Below are 24,524 nucleotides of genomic sequence, written 5' to 3'. Positions count from 1 at the left end.
TGTCGTTCTCCCACCATTCCCCAACGGAGCGGAGAACAATTAATCAGATAGTGGTACCAGAGTACCCTCCTCCATACACGGCAAGGTGACTTCCTCAGCATGGATACAACCCGCGGAAAAACGCTCCTATCCGAGCACCAAAAATGCGAATATGCCCTTGTTCATTTAAAAGACTGTGACGGATAGGGTGAGGTACCAGCTACATCTTCAAAAATTGCCCTAAATTTTTGGCTTGCGAATATATTCGCGCTTTTTCTAAAATATACCTCAAACTAAGAAAAGTTCCTGTTAGGGGAACTCGCATACCCACTTGTCCATCGCTGTAAGTCTCTCATAACCATCTACTCCCAGTTGCCCCTTCTGTCTCACTTATTCAACCCAACCTCAATGTCATTCTGTCTTTGTATCTCTCTGTCATTGTCTCCTTTGTCACAGCCACAGCTCCCTTCGCGCTCTCCTACTACTATAGTCTTCTCTCCCTGTCACTGTCTCGCTCCTTCTTACGGCTGATATCTCATTCCCTCCTTCCCACCTGCTGTCTCTTTTCCCTGTCACTATCTCTCTCCTCCTCGTTGACATTGTCTTATACTCTTGTCTCTCATGATCACTGGCTCTCGTCCACTTCCATTTTCTTTTTATTCCTGCCCCCCTCCCCCTGGCACTTCCTCCTACACTATCTCCTAGCACTGCTGTATTACTGTCAGCTATGTTCCACTGACACTGTGTCCCTCTCTTTCTCTCGTGCTGCCACTGTTCGCTTCTGTTTTCCTATAACACAACCACTGTTTACTATATTCGAGTATTTATTTCTTTTCCGTCTCCTTCCCACTGCCACTGTCTTCCTCCCTCTGAGCATAGAAAACGGCGAATATGTTAGCATGCCAAAATTTTTGGGAACATTTCTAAAGGTGCCGAGTACGTAGAATGAGGCAGTTGGTACCCCACTTCTCAGTCGGAGTGTTGCACACTACTGGCCATTAAAATTGCTACACCAAGAAGAAATGCAGATGATAAACGGGTATTCATTAGACAAATATATTACACTAGAACTGACATGTGATTACATTTTCAAGCAATTTTGGTACATAGATCCTGAGAAATCAGTACCCGGAACAACAACCTCTGGCCGTAATAACGGCCTTGATACGCCTAGGCATTGAGTCAAACAGAGTTTGGATGGCGTGTATAGTTACAGCTGCCCATGCAGCTTCAACACGATACCACAGTTCATCAAGAGTAGTGACTGGCATATTGTGACGAGCCAGTTGCTCGGCCACCATTGACCAGACGTTTTCAGTTGGTGAGAGATCTGGAGAATGTGCTGGCCAGGGCAGCGTTCGAACGTTTTCTGTATCCAGAATGGCCTGTACAGGACCTGCAACATGCGGTCGTGCATTACCCTGCTGAAATGTAGGATTTCGCAGGGATCAAATGAAGGGTAGAGCCACGGGTCGTAACACATCTGAAATGTAACGTCCACTGTTCACAGTGTCGTCAATTCGAACAAGAGGTGACCAAGACTTGTAACCAATGGCACCCCATACCATCACGCCGGGTGATACGCCAGTATGGCTATGACGAATACACGCTTCCAATGTGCATTCACCGCGATGTCGCCAAACACGGATGCGGCCATCATGATGCTGTAAACAGAACCTGGATTCATCCGAAAAAATGACGTTTTGCCATTCGTGCACCCAAGTTCGTCGTTGAGTACACCGTCGCTCCTGTCTGTGATGTAGCGTCAAGGGTAACCGCAGCCATGGTCTCCGAGCTGATAGTCCATGCTGCTGCAAACGTCGTCGAACTGTTCTTGCAGATGGTTGTTGTCTTGCAAACGTCCCCATCTGCTGACTCAGGGATCGAGACGTGGCTGCATGATCCGTTACAGCCATGTGGATAAGATGGCTGTCATCTCGACTGCTAGTGATACGAGGCCGTTGGGATTCAGCACGGCGTTCCGTATTACCCTCCTGAACCCACCGATTCCATATTCTGCAAACAGTCATTGGATCTCGACCAACGCGAGCAGCAATGTCGCGATACGATAAACCGCAATCGCTATAGGCTACAATCCGACCTTTAGCAAAGTCAGAAACGTGATGGTACGCATTGCTCCTCCTTGGACAAGGCGTCACAACAACGTTTCACCAGGCAACGCCGGTCAACTGCTGTTTGAGTACGAGAAATCGGTTGGAAACTTTCCTCATGTCAATACGTCGTAGGCGTCGCCACCGGCGCCAACCTTGTGTGAATGGTCTGAAAAGCTAATCATTTGCATATCACAGCATCATCTTCCTGTTGGTTAAATTTCGCTTCTGTAGCACGTCATCTTCGTGGTGTAGCAATTTTAATGGTCAGTAGTGTAAATAAACAGGAAAAAATTCGCATTTTCTGTGCTCCGATAGGAGAACATTGCCCCAAACCCTTTTTGTGGGGTTTTCGGTGGAATGCCATGAACGAATGGTGCCCCCGTAAGTCCGATCACCGTAGAATACATGAAATGCTAAAAGAACCAACAAATTTGCTCCAGTTGCCTAAGCAGATGGAAGTGTGTAATATTCATGCTAAGACGATCCTTACGTTGAGTATACAAATGAAATGGTCTCTAGCCCAAGGGCTATCCAAAATACTTGGCGTACCTCTTTATCATTAACAGAACCCAAGGTCTAGGCGCTTCAGTCTGGAACCGCGCCACCGCTACGGTCGCAGGTTCGAATCCTGCCTCGGGCATGGATGTGTGTGATGTCCTTCGGTTAGTGAGGTTTAAGTAGTTCTAAGTTCTAGGGGACTGATGACCTCAGATGTTAAGTGCCATAGTGCTCAGACCCATTTGAACCATTTTTTTGAAGACGTTTTGGAACATTCTAGGTACGCATGCTATCTCTTGCATACAGATTATAGGGAATAGTTCATGATGTAGCAACTGTGCAGTCGGAAAAAACAGGTTCTAGTTTCTTTGATCTACTGACCACGCATCGTCCATAGATCACTGCTGATGTACCAGATTAAGTCGAGTTGAATGTGGTCAACTTGTTTCAATTATAAAAATAAAGAATGCTCATAGACAACTGAAGCACGCAATGTAAAGTTCTGACTTCTGAAAGCATTATGTTACTACTAAATACTTGAATAACTTGGCAGAAAAGGAGCTTTCTGAAATTGCCTCAGAGGGTAAGTAGCGCTTATTTTACAGGGACTGGAAGGGTAAAATTAAAAATAATTAAAATAAAGTGGATTGTTAATTACGAGGGAAGGGAAGCGCATACTTTTGAGGAGAAAACAGTTAACTTTAGAGATGTTTATTGCTTAGAAAAAGGTTACCACTAAAGACGAATGCCGGCGCTGCAGCGCACAAACAATTCAGTGGTTGCCGCACTGATAAACTGCTGGGCATCGTTCACCTCCGGCTGAGAGGGGCGAGGTGCTGCTTGGAAAGTCTAGCGCTGCTGCCAACCACAGCACCGCAAAAACAGCGCCGCTCTTCAAGATAAAGCTCAGTTCCACATTTCATTCGAGCTAGATAAACCAGAGGCGCTTGTACATTTATTTACTGTTTGTGACCAACCCTTGTTGTATAGCCTAGCTACTTTCTCTTGAACCAAATCATTATGGAATTAAACATCGAACTTCTCATCCCTCTCTCTTTCTCGTTACTTCCATTTCCATATTCCTTAGGAGTGACGTTGTACTGTGTTGTTGTGGTCTTCAGTCCAAAGACTGGTTTGATGCAGATCTCCATGCTCCTCTATCCTGTGCAAGCCTCTTCATCTCCGAATAACTACTGTAACCTACATCCTTCTGAATCTGCTTACTGTGTTCATCTCTTGTTCTCCCTCTGTGATTTTTATCCCTCACACTTCCCTCCAATACTAAATTGTTGGGCCATTCATGTCTCAGAATGTGTCCCACCAGCCAATCCCTTCTTCTAGCCAGAATGTGCCACAAATTTCCTTTCTCCCCAATTATGTTCAGTAGGCCTATCTCGTCATTAGTTACGTAATCTACCCATCTAATCTTCAGCAATGTTCTGTAGCACCACATATCAAGAGCTTCTAGTCTCTTCTTGCCTAACCTGTTTATTGTCCACATTTTACTTCCACACAAAAATACTTTCAGAAAATTTTTCCGAATTCGTAAATCCGTATTCCATGTTAACAAATTTCTCTTTTTCAGAAACGCTTTTCTTTTCATTGCCAGTATGCATTTTATATCCTTTCTACTTCGGCCAGTTATTTTACTGGTCAAATAACGACACTCAGCTACTTCAAGTGTCTCGTTTCCTTATCTATTCCTTCAGCATCCTTTGATTTAATTCGACCACTATCCTTGTTTTGTTTTTGTTGATCTTACATCGGCCTTTCAAGGCACTCTCCATTCCGTTCAACTGCTCTTCCAAGTCCTTTACTGTCTCTGACAGAATCACAATATCATTGAAAACCTCAACAGCATTTATTTCTTTCCCATAAACTCTACTCTCTACCTCAAATTTTTCTTTGGTTTTATTTACTGCTTGCTCAATTACCGATAGAATAACACCGGGTAGGCTACAGCTCTGTATGAGTCCCTTCTCAGTCACTGCTTCTCTTTCATACCCCTCGACTCGTATACTGCCGTCTGGTTTTTGTAAAAGTCTTAAATAGCCTTTCTATTCCTGTTTTTTACCTCTGCTACCTTCAGAATTTCAAAGAGAGCATTCCAGTCAACACTGTCATAGTACTGTCAGTGGCTAAGAACTCCGCGCTTCAGATTAAACACGCTCAGAAGTAATTTCAGTTCAGTTTTATCCCTTACGGTTTATGTCACCGTGAAATATGTATGTATTTATGTAGCAGTAGTGGGCACTACCATGTACAATCAGTGACAACGTAATCATACTAAACCATGATGGTGAGCATACAGAAATCTAAATCCGTAGTGTATTTTAATAGAAGCCTTTCTGACTGATGGTGAACGTTTTATCTTCTATTATTCAGGTATCAGTTACTATAAAAGAGATAAATATTTGCATTTTTAAAACGTATTACGATGAAATTAAGCGTGTAATGTGCTAAAACTTGATGCATGTTGACTGTCTTGTTGCTCTTGAAGAATCGTGATAGAGGACTAAAGTGAAGATGGAAGCGGAGCTCGGTAATGATTGGAAGGAAACGTAATGGGAAAAATAAGTAGGTTTATAGAGGGTTGCACAATTTTCTTAAGTGTTGGATGTGGGGCAGCAGTGAAAGGGAGAAGGGATGTTGTGATATGGATCAGGACTAATAGTCTATGGAGCCTAGGATTCATTGCTAAGAAAACATTGGATTTGGGAGCTTGGAAGTCAGGCCACGGTTATAGAGAGGATAAAGGGAAAGTAGAATAGGATATGAAGGAGAAAACGACAGTACATAAGGAAGGAAAGGACAGCGTGTAGCGAGGCAAAGGAAAGGACGGAGAAAGCGTGCAAAGTGTGTGGAGAAAGAGAGGAAGGAATATGAAAGAAGGAAAAGTAAGATTACTGTTTATCGTCCCGTCGACTACGTGTGGTCATGGAGACACAGTAAAAGCTCTGACTGGGAGAAGAAAATCGGCTATGCCCTTCTCAAACGATGCCTCGTGAAGTTTGTCTTTAGCAATTTGAAGAGGATACGGAAAAACAGTATTCATATTGCCGAACGGGGTTTGAACCGCTGTCCGGCCCGATCCGAGTTCAGTGTGTTACTGTTACGTCATATCGCTCGGTGAACGGGTGTGGGGAAGGAAATGAGGACTCTGAGGATGCACGTTAAGGGTGGTATGTAGTTTATGTTGTCCGAGAGCACGATTCAGTAAAAGTTGCGCTGAGAAATGGATTGGAGTGAGAGGGGGGGGATTAATTTATGGTGTGTATGGTAAAAGTATATACTGAGCAAGCTGTAAAGGAAACAAAAGAAAAACTCGGAGTAGGAATTAAAATCCATGGAGAAGAAATAAAAACTTTGAGGTTCGCCGATGACATTGTAATTCTGTCAGAGACAGCAAAGGACTTGGAAGAGCAGTTGAACGGAATGGACATGTCTTGAATGGAGGGTATAAGATGAACATCAACAAAAGCAAAACGAGGATGATGGAATGTAGTCGAATTAAATCGGGTGATTCTGAGGGAATTAGATTAGGAAATGAGACGCTTAAAGTAGTAAATGCGTTTTGCTATTTGGGGAGCTAAATAACTGATGATGGTCGAAGTAGAGAGGATATAAAATGTAGACTGACAATGGCAAGGAAAGCGATTCTGAAGAAGAGAATTTTGTTAACATCGAGTATAGATTTAAGTGTCAGGAAGTCGTTTCTGAAAGTATTTGTATGGAGTGTAGCCATGTTGGTAGGACATATTCTGAGGCATCAAGGGATCACTAATTTAGTATTGGAGGCCAGCGTGGAGAACAAAAATCGTAGAGGGAGACCAAGAGATGAATACACTAAACAGATTCAGAAGGATGTAGGCTGCAGTGGGTACTGGGAGATGAAGAAGCTTACACAGGTTAGAGTAGCATGGAGAGCTGCATTAAACCAGTCTCTGGACTGAAGACCACAACAACATGGTAAAAGTGTGTCAGAGTGCTAGTGTTAGAGATAAGGAGCGAAACAGTTCTCTCCGGGGTTGGCGTTGGCAGGAGATTAATGAAGTTCTTAACAGTTTGGTGTGAGAAAGGAAAAACTGGAATTTGATGCGGTGGTAGACAAAATTGTGCTGGGAAAGGTAAGCGGATATGGAAAGCGAGATTGAGATGGAGCTGAAGAATTGTTAAGTGTGGAAGATACCGTATATTTTGCTTAGGGATCATGAGTAAAAAGTAAGAGGAATTAGAGCACATACAGAGACGCACATACACACTGATTTTTGCTTCTCTCGGTAAACGAAAGAAAGGGGGCAGAAAATCGTTAATGCTGATAAGAAGTACCCTCCGCCACAGATTTTGCTGTGGCTTATTGTGTAATAAGTCCCCCTTACAACCTGTAGAAGCCTGTAGTGGGAATTGTGGAACACCCTGTACATATAGCAGCAGGATACGGAGTGCGGGAGGCAAGAGCCAGCGTTCGCGCCCGACCAGTTGACACGTATTAAGTAGGCGGCGCGAATCTAGTGCCAAGACTCTGCCCGCAGACCTGCTGCCCGATTAATCGCAGCGGCCTTAGTCGTTCGCGTGTGGCTACGGTGTCAAGTGTCTGCCCCACACGAGCCTCGCCGACTTTCCATGCCTGGAGCTTACTTGCTGTTCTGGTCCACAGTCAGATCCATTGACCCTAGCCAACTGTTCCTGAAATGCGGGTTTCTCAATGCCCATACCCATCCTTGTCCTATTCCAGCTTGTGTCACGTCTGTAATGATATCGTCGTCCCGTCTTCAACCGATCTATAACTCTAGTCTTTCTGCATTGTGTGTATGCGAAGAGGGCTCAAATGGTTCTAAGCACTATGAGACTTAACATCTGAGGTCATTAGTCCCCTAGACTTAGTACTTAAACCTAACTAACCTAAGGACACCACACACATCCATGCCCCGGGCAGGATTCGAACCTGCGCCCGTAGCAACAGCGCGGTTCCGGATTGAAGCGCCTAGAACCGCTCGGCCACAGCGGCCGGTTCCGAAGAGGGGAAAGCTGATAGGTAGAAAGAGTATACAGAGGGTTTATAGAAGGGAGATCAACTTGAAGAAAATATTATAGAAATGGAAGAGGACGTAGATGAAGTTTAGATGGGAAATGTGATACTGTTAGAAGAATTTGAGAGAATAAAATTAGTAAAAGACAGTCGCGACTGGTGTCGGCACAGCTGTTCCAAGCGTCATCATCATTAGCCGGATGGTGCATTATCTGGAGATGGCCTACTTCTAGAGACCGAAACCGATCGTATTTTTATTTACTATCGGTGCGATCGAGACTGTTTTTTGCTAATTTTACGTAACTGACAGATCACTAATTCCCAATAATGTTATCTAGAATTGTGACTCCAACAGAGCACTGGAAGACCTAAATCGAAACAAGGCCCCAGGGAGTAGACGACATTCCGTCAGAACTAGTGATAGCCATGGAGGAGCCAGTCACGACAAAATTCTCCCCTTCCGTCTGCTGTGCAAGATTCGTGAGACAGGCGAAATACCCTCAAACTTTAAGAAGAATGTAATAATTCCAATTAAAAAAAAACATGCAGTCTGGTGTGAATATTACCAGACTAACAGTTTAATAAGTCATGGTTGCAAAATAACAACATTAATTCTTTACAGAAGAGTGAAAAAAGCGGCGGAAGTCGATCTCAAGGAAGATCAGTTTGGATTCCAGAGAAATGTAGGAACACGTGAGGCAATAGTGACTCTGTGACTTCTCAGATGATAGAGAAGGAAAGGCAAACCTACGTTTACAGCATTTGTAGACTTATAGAAAGCTTTTAACAATGTTGTCTGGAATTCTCTGTTTGAAATTCTGCAGGTAGCGGGGATAAAACACAGGAAGCGAAAAGCTATTTACAACTTGTACAGAAAGCAGGCGGCAATTATAAAAGTCGAAGGGCATGAAGGGGAAGCGGTGGTTGACAATGGACTGAGGCACAGTTGTAGCCTGTTTTCGATGTTATTCACTCCGTACATTGACCAAGTTACAAAGGAAACAAAAGAAAAATTTGGAGAAGGTATTAAAGTTCAGGGAGAAGAAATGAAAATTTTGTGGTTTGCCGATGGCATTGTAATTCTGCCAGAGACAGCAAAGCAATTGGAAGAGCAGTTGAAGGGAAAGGAGGATGTAAGATGAACATCAACAAAAGCAAAACAAGGATAACTGAGTGTAGTTGAATTAAGTCAGGTGATGTTGAGAGAACTAGTTTAGAAAACGAGAGACCTAAAGCAGTACCCAAGTTTTGTTATTTGGGCAGCAAAATAACTGATGAGGGCCGAAGTAGAGAGGATATAAAATGTAGGCTAGAAATGACAAGGAAAGCGTTTCAGAAGAACAGAAATTTGTTAACATCGGATATCGATTTAAATGTTTGAAATCTTTTCTGAAAGTATTTGTATGAAGTTTACCCTTCTATGGAAGTGAAACATAGACAAGAAGAGAATGGAAACTTTTGAAATGTGGTGCTGCAGAAGAATGCTGAAGAATAAATGGATAGATAACTAATGAAGATTTACTGAACAGAGTTGGGAGAAAAACAAATTTGTGGCACAATCCGGCTAGAAGAAGGGATCGTGTTATAGGACACATTCTGAGACGTCAAGGAATCAACGATTTAGTATTGGAGGGAAGCATGTGTGTGTGGGGGGGGGGGGGGGAGGGGGGGGAGGTGAAAATAGAAAAGGGAGACTAAGAGATGAATTTAGCAAGCAGATTCAGATGGATATAAGTTACAGTAGTTACTCGGAGATGAAGCATCTTGCACAGGGGAGAGTAATATGGAAACCAGGGTACTAGCACAAACAGGCAGCCTGGGTGGCTGACTAGAGGGATAAGAATATCTTGTAGAACAAAGTGGCAATTATATCAAAACATTAGAAACAGTCAAAATCTAAATGCAGCAGCCCATTACAAACAGTATTGTAAGGTGCTTAAAATGTTATTAGGAAGGCAAAAAGTATGTGGTGTGCAGGTAGAATAGCTAAGTCTCAGGATAAAATTAAAACCATATGGTCAGTCGTAAAGGAAGTGGCTGGTCTGCAGAGACAGGTCGAGGATATAGAATCAGTGCGTAGTGGGAATGTCCGTGTTACTGATAAGTCGCATATATGTATAGTATTTAATAATCACCTTCTGAATATAGCAGGTAAACTAAATAGAAACCTAGTCCCAACAGGGAATCATATAGCGCTCATAGAAAAAAGTGTTCCGAGACTGTTACCTGAAATGCTCCTCCATGATACTGACAAGAGGAAGATCGAGTTAATAATTAAATCACTAAAGACCAAGAACTCTCATGGATATGAAGGGATATCTAGCAGAATACTGAAGTATTGTTCTATGTATGTTAGTACTTAGCCATATCTGTAACTTTTCCTTTAGGAGGGGTCGGTTTCCTGTCCGATTAAAGTACTCGGTAGTGAAGCCACTTTATAAAAAGGGAGTCATTGATAATGTTGACAATTTTAGACCTATTTCTATGCCATCGGTGTTTGCTAAAGTTATCGAGAAGGTTGCATATACAAGGATACTGGAGCATTTAAATTCACATAATTTGCTGTCAAATGTTCAGTTTGGTTTTAGAAATGGTTTAACAACTGAAAATGCTGTATTCTTTTTTTTTCTCTGTGAGGTTTTGGACGGATCAAATAAGAGGTTGCGAACGCTTGGTGTTTTCTTTGATTTAACAAAGGCTTTTGACTGTGTTGATTACAAAATATTACTGCAGAAGTTGGACCATTATGGAGTAAGGGGAGTAGCTTACAATTGGTTCGCCTCTTACTTTAAGAACAGAAAGCAGAAGATAATTCTCCGCAATATTGAGAGTGGTAGTGATGTTCAGTCCCAATGGGGCACTGTTAAGTGGGGCGTTCCCCAAGGGTCGGTGCTGGGGCCACTGCTGTTTCTTATTTATATAAATGATATGCCTTCTAGTATTACAGGTGATTCAAAAATATTTCTGTATGCTGATGACACCAGCTTGATAGTGAAGGATCTTGTGTGTAATATTGAAACAGTATCATATAATGTAGTTCATGAAATAAGTTCGTGGCTTGTGGAAAATAATTTGATGCTAAATCACAGTAAGACTCAGTTTTTACAGTTTCTAACTCACAATTCAACAAGAACCGATATTTTGATCAGACAGAATGGGCATATTATAAGCGAGACGGAACAATTCAAGTTCCTAGGCGTTCGGATAGATAGTAAGCTGTTGTGGAAAGCCCATGTCCAGGATCTTGTTCAGAAACTAAATGCTGCTTTATTTACCATTAGAACAGTATCTGAAATAAGTGACAGTTCAACACGAAAAGTAGTCTACTTCGCATATTTTCATACGCTTATGTCGTATGGTATTATTTTTTGGGGTAGTTCTTCTGATTCAAAAAGGGTATTTTTGGCTCAAAAAGGGTATTTTTGGTTCAAAAACGGGCTGTTCGAGCTATAAGTGGTGTAAGTTCGAGAACCTCTTGTCGACCCCTATTCAGTAGTCTGGGAATTCTGATATTGCCCTCACAGTATTTATTTTCTTTAATGTCGTTTGTTGTTAGCAATATTAGCCTATTCCTAAGAGTTAGCAGCTTTCACTCAGTTAATACTAGGCAGAAATCCAATCTGCATGTGGAATGCACTTCCTTGACTCTTGTGCAGAAAGGAGTGCAGTATTCTGCTGCATCCATTTTCAATAAGCTGCCACAAGAACTCAAAAATCTTAGCAGTAGCCCAAACTCTTTTAAGTCCAAACTGAAGAGTTTCCTCATGGCTCACTCCTTCTATTCTGTCGAGGAGCTCCTGGAAGAGCTAAAAAATTAAGCAAATTCCAGTGTTACATTGTTGATTTTCTTTATTTAAACTTACGACTTGTCACCTGAATATGTTTTTTTTTTAATATTTCATTTTATCTGTTTCTAATATCGTGTTATAATTTCATGTATTGACTCGTTCCATGACCATGGAGACTTCTCCTTAATTTGGTCCCACGGAACAATAAATAAATAAATAAATAAAAAACTAATCTTTGGATTGAAGACCACATGAACAACAGTTATCGGACGAGTCTAGCCATCCCATTGTTCGTACGTCCATGCTGGGCATCTATACCCTAACGATAAGTGGAGAAAACACACTAATTCAGTTTTTTGCGACAGAGCCGGTTCAACAACTGACGTAGCTCATGAACATGAGTTCGAGTAGAATGCTCTAAATTTTTGGGTGTACGTATCCCTGAAAGGAGCATGTTAGTGAACTGCTGAAACAGGTAAGTTCAGCTAAATTTGGTCTTCGTATAATTCTTAGTCTTGGAGACAAACGAATCAACTTTCTAACATATTTATTGTATTTTCGAGGCCTAATTACTTACAGAACAATTTTAGCGGGGAACACACAACTTAGGAAGAAAGTAGTGACTGCAGAAAGGTGAGCAGTAAGAAAAATAGGTTGTGTTCACCTGCACGGAAGCTTAGTGATGCAGCCTCTTTAGTAGATTTGTTGCATCTTCAAATTGTTCAGCCAATAAAACGCAGTCTGTGATTCACTTTCCCCATAACATTTTCTACGTGATGATTCCAGTTTGATGAGAAACTGCTTGTGCAAAAATATCTCTTAATGCCTTCCGTAGGTTAGTAATATGGAATTAACTTGATTCTCTGTTGATAGATCTCATTGCTTCGTGTGAATAAAGAGCCACTAGTGCACTACATGAACGCTGTTTTCTGAATCTGTGCTGATTGTGTGTCAGTATATCGTCGTCTTCGAGGTATATCATAATGTTTGAACACAGTGCATGTTTCAAAATCCTGCTGTAGATCGATGTCGATGATACGGGTCTATTGGGTGTCCCAGCTGCCCCTACCGCTTTGGTTTTATGCAATCTGCAATATAGATTTTCATCGTAGGAAACTTAATGTAGTTAATTTTGTACTAAGGTATGCTTTCGCCAAGGTCTGTAGTTTTCGAGTTATTCGCGAAAAACATACTGGTACAAAGGTAACCTTCGAACGCACCTCCACTACCACACTCATACCCAACCGATCAGGATTTCTAGTATGTTGTTCATGGCACTCCCTCTCATCACTGTACAAATATTTGCAACTGCACGAATTATTTCCCACAGGCGACCTTGCTTGGTCTTCACTGACTCGCTCTATTACACCACCGGCTTCGTTGAGAGCTTACAAATTGTAAAACTGAAGTTCCTGAAAATTGTTCCCAACTATTTTATAAATTTTAACAGCAAAAATAAAGTAGTTGTATTCTTCAGACATTCTGACTACGAAACTATTGTGCTTGTAAGGGTTAAGTTTGGATCGAACTGTTAATGTAAATAATTTTAGTGTACCGCTTACAAAAGTCATTTTTCGTTCATTACCCTCACGGGTACGTTTAAATTAATAACGTTAACGAAGTAACCTACTACATTGGTGGAGTAATAGCCCAATCAAAAAAGAATAAATAATAGTCGAATATCGGGATAGTTCGTGTAGTCGGTAATCTTTGTACACTGGAGAAGGAAGTGCGACGAAGAATGTACTAGAAATCCTGAGGTGACTGTGGAGGTGAGTTTGAAGGTCAGTTTTCTACTTCTTTCCGAAAACTGCGGCGACCATTTCGTCGTTGCAGAATGATTGTTTCACATCAGAGTACAATGATTTTTATAAAGTTCCGAATAATTGTTCTATTCGCAAGCAGCCGTATCTGTTGTAAGACGATACTGTTGTCGTAAGCGATGATTACGAATGGTCACTGATGACGGTGTGTGGCGGAGAGTACCTTGAGTACCTCTATCGGTTCTCCCTTCCATTCCAGTCTCGTATTGTTCGTGGAAAGAAGGATTGTCGGTATGCCTCTGTGTGGGCTCTAATCTCTCTGATTTTATCCTCATGGTCTCTTCGCGAGATATACATAGAGAGTGGACTGAACGGCACTGTGCTCGGACATAAATAAATTTCGGCGGCTGCGGCGGTGTAAGGAAACACTTGGGCCGTGTCGACGCCGACTTCTCCAATTCGTTGGTACAAGTGGTAGCGTTTCTTTACTTTTGGTACCTTTATAAGAGACCTCATTCTGCGGACGGCACCACACCTAGCATTCTGGCTGTGTCAGTAGGAATAAAAAATATTTTAGGAGTTGACAGTATAGACTAATTCAGGTGAACCATTCCATATAACATTTTTTTATTTGTTACAAAGGCACAGCTGTTAGAATGTAGTCCAAACAATAAGAGACGTGAAGAAAAGCAAATGATTAAATTCAGAGTTAATTTTCATGAATTCTAGCTCCGACTTCTATACAGTTTCCAGTGCTGTTGACAACACAACGTGTTTCTCTCCTGAGGTTGCACCGAGCAGGTGGCGCAGTGGTTAGCACACCGTACTCGCATTCTGGAGGACGACATTCATTCGGTCATCCAGCTTTAGGTTTTCGGTGATTTCCTTAAATCGCTCCAGGAAAATGCCGGGGGGTTCCTCTGAAAGGGCACGGCCATGTTCGTTCCCCATCCTTGACACATCCCGGGCCTGTGCTCCGTCACTATTGACCTTGACGTCGACGGGACGTTAAACCCAGTCTTCCTTCCTTTCCTTCTTCCGAGGTCGCCTTGGCATTCACTTATAACGGTACTACTATCCGTAATCCGAACAACCACTTATTCATCTATAAACACTTCTGACATGGGGGCGATCTGTAGTGCTGTGAACACTAAATATATCTTCAACTGTCTAGATCCCTAACATCATTTACTCATATAGATAGCCAGATTCGGCAATTCTCTGTTGCTGTCTTCGGATTAATGTTTACATCAGTGCACGATCTTCTTCTTCAGTACAGTAAGTGGTGCTATACAATTTATGACCATGTTGATAGCCTGAGGTATACACATAGTATTGCGTCAACTACAAGTGCTGACTTTCACCACCACTTTACAACCGACTGATCCCAGCGTAAACATTCTTAGTGATACATAGACCTAAGTACATCACATGGCGTAGCAGTAGTACAAATCAATACTATTATGTTACATTAGATTAAGGTATGCACCTGTTATTCCATACAATCACATATCATAACATATAAGCCAACTCAGGAGCCTACATTAAAAAAAAGGCTGCAAAATCATGTGCAACGTTCATGAAATATAATTTACACATAAAGATTTTATATCATTTTAAAAAATTTAAATAAAAAAATTAACAAACGTTCTTAATGGTTATTTACCAAATTATTCTGTATACGTAATCACAAACAATACTACAACATATAACTACTTAAAAGCTCTCTAAGTACAGCTAATGGTATCGTTGATTTTAATACACCCAGGAATAGCTCGATATCTACAAGCACAGATATGATATTTCATGAAGTATACGGATATGTACCAACAACGGAGCTATTTAATGTTTGTGATTAGATTCCACATTGAGGTCAGATGACGAGATTCCACCTAGACCCCGAGTGACGTGTTGTCTTGGATAAGGTCGTGTAAACATCGTAATTGAAAACAGAAGCACGTACGTTAAATAGCTCCATTGTTAGAACACAGACCTTGAATGTATGCTTGATGAAATGTCATATCTGTGTCTGTAGATACTGAGCTCTTCCTGGGTGCGTTAAAACGAACCTACATACGACACCATTAGCTTTACATAGAGAGCTTTTAAGTGGTTATATCTTTTTGTATTGGTTGTAATTTTGTGTATTGTAAAATTTGGTAGAGGATTATTAAGAATGTTTATAATTTTTTGTAATTTTCTGAAATGACACAAAAAGGTTTATGTATAAATTACGTTTTATGGATGTTGCACATGATTTTGCAGACAAGTTTTTTAAATGTAGAATACTGACTTGGCTTATATGTTATGATAAAAAGTTAGGCGTATATGGTTATATGGAATAATAGATCCATGCCTTAATTTAATGTAAGATGATGGTATTGATTTTTACTACTACTGCACCATCTGATGTACTTAGGTGTATGCATCACAAGGAATGTGTCAGTTGTAAAGCAGTGATGAGTGTGAGCACTTGTAGCTGACGCAATAATGTGTGTGTTCATAGCTATTGTTTTAAAACTGATATTCCGACTTCTAGTATAGCTCCCGATACCAACATGGACATACATTACATAACACCACTTCCTGTACTGAAGGAGAAGATTGTTTAATGATGTAAACGTGGATCCCAAGATGGCAACAGAGAACTGTCGAAACCGATCATGTATACGAATAAATGATTTTAGCAATCTTGGCAGGTGAAAATTTGTTCATTGTTCAATTACTCATCTCTCGTATTCACTTTTTCTTTGTAGACTTCGCCTTTCAACCACATCAACAGGCAAAAATATAAAGGTGCAAGGTCAGGGTCCTTGGTGGCCAGGAAACGAGACCATTACTGTTGATCCATCTATCGGAAAATGCCAGGTTTCGATGATGTGTCACCTGACGAGTTGAATGTGCAGGGGTCTCGTCATGCTGGATGAACATACCCTTCCTTGTAGCCAAAGGAACGTCTTCCTGTAATGCTGGAAGCTCGTTTTCGAAAAAGGCTAGATAACGGGATACCGCAAGACGATGTACTAACACAACATGCCTAGTCAATCGATTGTCTGTCTTAACACATCACACATTTAGGGCTTTAGAGAAGCGTTTCTGAAAGTGTCTCTACAGAGGCGTGTGGGTTCTCGTCAGACCATTGACGTGAGTTACGAATGTTATTGATAACGTCACGAATGAAAGCGACTTCATGAAGAAAATATATTAATGGGATTAATTAGCCACCGACAAATTGCAATCGTCTAACTTTGAAGGTGTTGAATGAACATGATAAGGATAGAGGCCGTGGATGCGTAATGTCTGCCATTTTGTTGTATGTGGAGCATCGGTACATGTACAAATTCTCTGCGTGCTTATTGGAGGACTACGCTTTACCAACCAAATAATTGCTTCTGCTTCATCCACTCCGTTCGTTTGAAATGTCTAATGAGATATAACTGCTGGGCACGGGAGAATTCTCACGCAGTTTAACGAGAGCACGAGTAAAGCACTCTTGAATCTGATACTCTGCAGTTAGGAAACCGTGTGCCGTATTTTGCACAGGTATCAGTAGCATTTCCTTTACAAAATTCGTACACATGTACCATATCAGCATATGCGGCATGCTTACAGGATTCAGTACAATCAAACCACAGTAGAAAAATTCAGTTACGGAAACTCAAACACAACTGCACGCCTAGAAGTTAAAAAGTTTCTGTGTGTGCAATTCGGGCACGAGCAGTAGATTTTAGTGGGCACGTCGGGATAAAATCATAACAATTGTTTCGTACATATATATAATTTGTCACTCTCTTTAATACGAGGGTTACGCAGAGTTGTATGATTGTTACAGAACATATAAATCGCAGGTTTGGACTGTCACTGACCGCTATGTGCCCGTTGGGCCAGCTACATAATCTCTTTGCGTCGTGCTTTCATTTCCTTCTCGATGCTTCCCGTAGCTCTCGCATTTCCTTTGCACTGGACTTTCCAGGTATTTTTTGGATTCTTTTCAACTCGAGCCTTCCTCTAACTTTTGTTTTCTATTATTTCGAGCACAATACGAATCATGTGCGACGACACCTTTCATTATCTTGTAGCTTCAAATATAATACCGATTTTCACTTATATTCAGGCGGATATTTTTATTATCTCACTTTGGGTACTAGTAGTGCTCCGCACGCTCTTTGTGATGGTGCCGAATTTAGTGTCCAAACAAAACGCATTTCGACGGTGCTCTGATTTATAACTTTACACAAAACTAATTCGTAATAGTCACGCTCATGTGCCTACCCTGGTACGATGGCCTCACATGCAAAACACATACTATGCGACAAACACGTGCAGACCTGATCTATCCTTTGTGAGATCACCAACTGTTTGCGCGTTATTAGTCTCGCAGTTATTTGTGATTCAAATCTGGCGGTAATATGTCGCACAAGAAAGTTCGACGGGCGAACGGGTAGATGCTTTCATGTCGAAAAATGACTGCCAGAGATATAGGGTGTCTCTCTCAAAGTCGTCAGGTGAATTTTATATGGCGCTTGAGCAGATATTTGGAATTTCATTTATGCATCATGTAATTGTAGCCAGTGCTCATGTCTTTCATTACTTTACATTACCCTTCATTAATACTTGTTCCACAGAATACGAATGCGACACTTCGTAATAATGTGGAATGTGGTCATGCGATGCCAGTCTTGACGGAAAGCGTCAGTTTGCTCCCATTGCAAACAAAATGACTTTCATAGCGGAATTTTACGTGCCCATTCGACAGCTAGGTCCCAGATTGGTTCAAAATGGTTCTGAGCACTATGCGACTTAACGTCTGAGGTCATCAGTCGCCTAGGACTTAGAACTAATTAAACCAAACTAACCTAAGGACATCACACACATCCATGCCCGAGGCAGGATTCGAACCTGCGACCGTAGCGGTCGCTCGGCTCCAGGCTGCAGCGCCTAGAACCGCACGGCCACTCCGGCCGGCCCCAGATTGGTCTAGTGCGATATTTGTTTTATCGATATGTATTAACAGAGACAGTAAAATACGAAATATAAACATCATTCCAACAGAGAGTCACGAGGAGAAGGCCTCAGACACGGCCAACCGATCCGGCTCAAATTTGGCAGGTCGCCTGTGTACAACCTAAAACGAAGGACTCTTAAGATATTTTGGCTCAACACCCTCCAGTTTTTGAGGAAAGCACCCCTAAAGGTTATGATGAACCATCGACTCAAAATTGGCGGGATCGATAGATAATTATAAATAGAGCATTTTTCATCATCAGATGTGGGGTACGCAAATTCGTACTTTTCCAGAAATCGTGGAAAGAATCTTTTACAAGTGCCCCTTATGCACCCACATACTAAACGCTTTTTCGCCAAGCTCGCCGATAGCGCAACGGCCAAGGTAACAAGCTGGGAAGCGGAGAACCCGGGATCGAACCTCGAGGAAGCCTAGCGGATGTAGTTCTCCTCGTTTGTATTTTTCCGTATCTCAATTTATAGGGATAGGAGAGTTAATAAGGTAAGTATATCAACAAAGAATGATAAAAAGGTAGCCAAATAAATTTCTCAAACCTCTTGGGATAGTAAACAACTAAAATGTTACTCCTGGTCACTTTACAATGGCTCTTCCAATCACTGTTATGTGTCCTCACTTCTTCGAACAACTAGATGGATGATTCTCGTCATATAAACATTCGAAACAAATATACTCGCGACACCAAGAACATCTAATGAATGCAATCTTTCGACAGCTACACTGTTCCTTCCAAAGAGTCGTCGTAAAAGGAACTTGGTTTACATTGAAAATATGTCTTTTCTGGGAATTAATTCTGACGCGTACCAGGGATACGATATAATTGGCTGAAAAATCGGTGCTGAAAGTTGCTTATGAATTATGCTGTGAATAGTTGTTGCATCCGTGGGGTTGTGCAGTTCCCCCTGGGTTTCAGAAGCACATAGCAATTGTGAAGCCCCGAAATAAGTTTTTAACCTGGTGATAGAAATAAACATCTCACACTGGCACACAGGTGTGCAGTTTGGTGGTATTACTTTTACCGTGCTCGTCGGTTGACCCTCGTCGCCTGCAAACACGGTATCATACATTAGAGTATTAGTTTGTTTACCCCAGGAATCCAATATTAGACAAAACTTGTTACCAGCAACGTATGGTTTTAATACATTCTCAAGAAATGTTCTGTAAGTCGCATTAGTCAGTTTCCCGGATTTGGAGCAAGTAATGTAAACATTTTTCAACGAGTCGGTTAAGCGATTGACCTATTATATAACCCGAGGATGTAAGGTTCGTCTCTTGTAAACACAAGAAAACCTCAGACAACACTTTTCCAGAGGCTGTGACGGCATATTGTGTCTTGTACGAATGGATTGGTTTTTTTTGCTACCAAATGCGGCAAGGGTTCGTTTTTCTCCCTTATGCGCTAACATGCGTCGAATGTTCACCCGATACTCGCATTCTGTTTGATCGGTGTTGATCACTTAATCACGATTACAGCCGGTCATAAGTGACGCCGTTTGCGTGCTGAAAAGAGCTGCAACTTTCTGCCTCCTTGTGGGAGACGTATTTAGTGACGTGTCGTTGACGAATTTTATATTCCGATTTGAAATTCCTTGCCCAAGAAAATGATGCAGCAAACGTAAAGTCCTTGTTTGTCGTATATCGAAGCGCTGCACCTGCAGCCCACTACTGGAGTATTCTCGTTATTACATTCTCGTCACGATGACGAGATCGACAAATCTCTCGCATGTCCACTTATTTACGGCCTGGTATTTGTCGTATCTTGCCCCTCATTTAACGATATCATTTTCCCACAATTTTAGGTCCTCCTTCCTTTTCAGAGCTGTTGCTGCTCCATTCTTTTGCAGTGTTTGTAGGTTGCAATTTGGATGATTCCTGGCTAATGCTACAGCCTTTACTTTTACTTCCAAGGATATAGCACCGTAGTTCAGTTGTTTAGTAACTGGTTCAGATTGCCTGCGACCTGAACATTTCCAGAGTATTATGACCGTTGTGCGATTGACTTGTCGTGATATCTTCCACTCAATCACCTGCTACGCCTTCATGGTATAGGTTTTCGTATCAACAAAAGTAATTTCGTTCGTCAGTTCCAAAAATCGCTCGATGATAACCGCTCCTATGAATCTGGAACGCCGATAAACAGAACTGCCTGCTTCCGGTAGTGCACTGATAATACATCTGTCTTGCAACACTTTTACAAACCAAAACACAGTGTCGGTAACTTCCCGCTTGCCGTCGTCTCCTAACAGGTTCCTGACTACGAGATAATTACTTCAAACTACATACAGTACAAGTCATATGTTACTTACGGAAGATCACTGTATTCTTTCACAAAACACATTTTATTCGGCGAATTAACGACGAAAAATCGTTACGTGTATCCTCGAGGTTCGCGCAGCTTAATGATGGAAAACAACTCTTTCCGACTGACTTCTTTAAGGTTCGTGCTGGACACCCCCAGTCTTCGAGGTTCACGACTATGATATGACGAAGAGGCAACCGGTGCAACATAACTCTCCCCGCGTGCGTTCTGTTCCGCGCCTTGCTGTAAACAAGCGTCGCGCGGTTCGCTATCTGTGGTCCCTCGTGAGGAATTCGCAACACTCTTACTCGGAGTTGTTTTCATGTGAAAAGGTTTAAAAGTTTAATTCTTTACTAATTGGGAAATTAGTTGCCTACCTTATTACTATTATTATTCCGTGTTGAGTTGCGCACCTTATTAACCCTCCGATCCCTACGAATTCTGATAGGAAAAACTACAATGTAAAAAAAAAAATGAAAATCGTACAGTTTCCTGGAGATTCGAACCCGGATCTTTTTGTTGTTGTTGGTCTCGTTTTGTTCGTTATCGGTCGTTGTATTTGTTCGGGACAGACATCGCATGATGCTTGTTCAAGTTCATCGTGGATCCATTCACTCTTATATATATATATATATATATATATATATATATATATAGAGGGCAGCTAATCCTCTGATCGAACACGCTGAGCCACCATGCCGGCTGTTATTGGCGCTCTCACCGAAAAGCGTTTACCATGTGGGTACGTAAGCGACAGTTGTAAAAGGTTCTTTTCTCGAATTCTGGAAAAGTGTGTGTTTGGAAATCCCACACCTGTTGATGGAAACTGCTCTATTTCCAAGTATCTATCGATCCCGCCAATTTTGAGTCGATTGTTCATCATAACCTTTAGGGGTGATTTTCTCAAAAGCGGGAGGATGTTGAGCCAAAATATCTTGGAGTCCTTCGTTTTAGGTTGTACACAAGCGACCTGCCAAATTTGAGCCGAATCGGTTGTCCGTGTCTGAGGCCTTCCCCCTTGTCAGTAGCGCTGCATGCTTGACTAATCTGGGACCGCTTTATCCACTGGGTATGTAAAATTCCGCTATTAAAATCTTTTTGTTTTTAACGGGGAACAAAACCGACGCTAACCCGGGAACACTGGGTGCCACTTGAGAGACGTGGTGAGCACTGTTTGTTTGAGCTGACTCCAGCTACACGTTGCAAAAACGATATTGCAAATTTTTGCTGAAGCGCTATAGAAAATGCTCCTGACGACTCTTACAAGGGAACCTCCCCATCGCACCCCCCTCAGATTTAGTTATGAGTTGGTACAGTGGATAGGCCTTGAAAAACTGAACACAGATCAATCGAGAAAACAGGAAGAAGTTGTGTAGAACTATGAAAAAAATAAGCAAAATATGCAGACTGAGTAGTCCATGTGGAACATAGCAACATCAAGGAGAGAATGAGCTCAGGAGCGCCGTGGTGCCGTGGTTAGCGTGAGCAGCTGTGGAATGAGAGGTCCTTGGTTCACGTCTTCCCTCGAGTGAAAAGTTTTACTTTCTTTATTTTCTCGAGCTATATTTGCGGGATTCATATTGCCCACGGAATACATCTCACCTATTTAATGCACTCCCGTCCAAAGTAGCGAACAGTCACCTGCCAGCCAGGGAGCCTCGTTAGCAGGAATACTCTCTCTTCCGTGCGCTGTAGTGGACTGACGTCGTGTGTTTCGATGTTTGTTTAGGTGTAGCGTCCCCATACTACGGCGCAGTTACCTCGCATCGGACGAACGGACAGATAATAATTGTCTGAAAATAAAAAATTAAACTTTTCACTTGAGGGAAGACTTGAACCAAGGACCTCTTGTTCGACAGCTGCTCACGCTAACCACGGGACCACTGCGCTTCTGAGCTCACACTACCCTTGATGTTGCCTATCTTGCACATGGACTACTAAGTTTGTATATTTTGCTTATTTTTTCATAGTTCCACACAACTTCTTCCTGCTTTCTCGATTGATCTGTGTTCAGTTTTTCAAGGCCTGTCCACTGTGCCAACTTATAACTAAATCTGAGGGGGAGTGCGATGGGGAGGTTCCCTTGTTAGGAGAGACACCCTGAATAAACCTAAAGAAAATGGAGTAGCGACACGGGGAATGAAAACTTATCTCCGTAACCAGTAAAAACTGAACACACGTTGTACGGAATGTGTTATTCGAAGTAGTCTATATGTTCACCTCCTACAGTGTTAACTATTCCTCGTGAGACAGTCAACACAGTGAACGCAGCTGGCAGCGGGCCACTGCCGTACCTGCCCGCTGCGGTCGGCCGGTAATTAGTTGTGCTGGGCAGGCAACGATAAGCCGGCCGGCGGCTCAGTCCTCAGTGTCTTATCTGGCGCGCTGAGTGCTGCCCTCTGTCCGCCCCCCCCCCCCCCCACCTCGCGGGGATTCCCCTCTCCAGACCCGGGCGCTGCTGCTGCGCCGCCGCCGCCTCTGCTTGTCCCCCCGGCTACCGGCAGCTTTCGTTTGTTTATGGCTTGCGGCCCCAAGTAAACTCTCTGCCCTGTGACAAGGCTGTACGTATTTTTACACCGCAACACCCTGCCACGAGTTGAAGACGTGCCTTGAGGGCGTCACAGAGCTGAGTTACAAGCTGAGGATTTGGAGCGGGGTTTCCCCCCAACTGTAAAGAGAATGCCGGGGTTGCGTACATCGTCCCATCAAAAAGCAAAATAACATTAAACAAAGAAAGCAAAAGAACATGTTTACACTGTAATTGAAAGAAAAAGCAGGATATGTACCCCCTTTCCTTAAAAACAAAACAAAAAAGAATCGTAAGGCAAGAGAAGATCCAGACAATTAAAAATGGGCTTTGCGTTGCTTGTTTCGCGTGTATGTCACGACTAATCGCGAAACGCGGTTTTGTTTACATTTCTAAGGCAAGACCTCACAAGGGATGAAATCGCCAGTATGAATGTTCTTTTTTATTTTACATGTCAAGTTACGGAGGACCAAATTGAGGAGCAAATCTCCAAGGTCATAGAAATTACGACCTAAAAGCAATAACATATAAAAAATGATTATTAACCCAAAAAGACAGGCCATAAGCCGGTCGGGGTGGCCGAGCGGTTCTAGGTGCTACAGTCTGGAACCGCGCGACCGCTACGGTCACAGGTTCGAATCCTGCCTTGGGCATGGATGTGTGTGATGTCCTTAGGTTAGTTAGGTTTAAGTAGTTCTAAGTTCTAGGGGACTGATGACCTATGAAGTCCCATAGTGCTCAGAGCCATTTTTAGACAGGCCATAAGTTTATGTAAACACAATAAACAATATTACATGGGAATCGGCTTAATTTTTCAAGGGACTCCTCAACAGAACAGAAGGAGCGACCCATGAGGAAACTCTTCAGTTTCCATTTGAAAGCGCGTGGATTACTGCTAAGGGTTTTGAATTCTTGTGGTAGCTTATTGTAAATTGATGTAGCGCTATACTGCACATCTTTCTGCATACGAGTCAAGGAAGTGCGATCCAAATGCAGTTTGGATTTCTGCCTAGCATTATCTGAGTAAAAGCTGCAAATTCTTCGGAATAAGCTGATATTGTTAACAAGAAACGACAGTAAAGAATGTATATATTGAGAGGCCAATGTCAAAATATCCACACTAGTGAACAGGGTCGACAAGAGGTTCGAGAACTTCCATCCCTTATTGCCCGAACTGCCCTTTTCTGAGCCAAAAATATTCATTGAGACTGGGAAGAATTACCCCAAAATATAATACCATACTACAAATGCGAATGAAAATAAGCAAAGTGGACTACTTTTCGTGTCGAACTATCACTCACTTCAGATACCGTTCCAATAGTAAAATGGCAGCATTAAGTCTTTGAACAAGATCCTGAACGTGTGCTTTCCACGACTATGTATCTGAATTCCTAGAAGTTTGAACTGTTCAGTTTCACTAATCATATGCCCATTGTGTGAAATTAAAACGTAGAGTTTTGTTGAACTGTGTATTAGAAACTTTAAAAACAGAGCCTTATCGTTA

The 24,524-nt window shown here is 42.1% G+C and overlaps 1 protein-coding gene across 1 annotated transcript in view; it reads left to right on the top strand.

Annotated features, from left to right (window-relative positions):
- The window catches only part of LOC124775015 (division abnormally delayed protein-like), a 616,132-nt gene that overhangs the window by 396,484 nt on the left and 195,124 nt on the right, over positions 1-24,524 (top strand). The window lies entirely within an intron of this gene.

Source organism: Schistocerca piceifrons, chromosome 2 (assembly GCF_021461385.2).
Source record: "Schistocerca piceifrons isolate TAMUIC-IGC-003096 chromosome 2, iqSchPice1.1, whole genome shotgun sequence".
NCBI classification, from domain to species: Eukaryota; Metazoa; Arthropoda; class Insecta; order Orthoptera; family Acrididae; genus Schistocerca; species Schistocerca piceifrons.
Note: the sequence above shows the minus strand (reverse complement) of the source record. Positions and strands in the feature narration are given on the sequence as shown.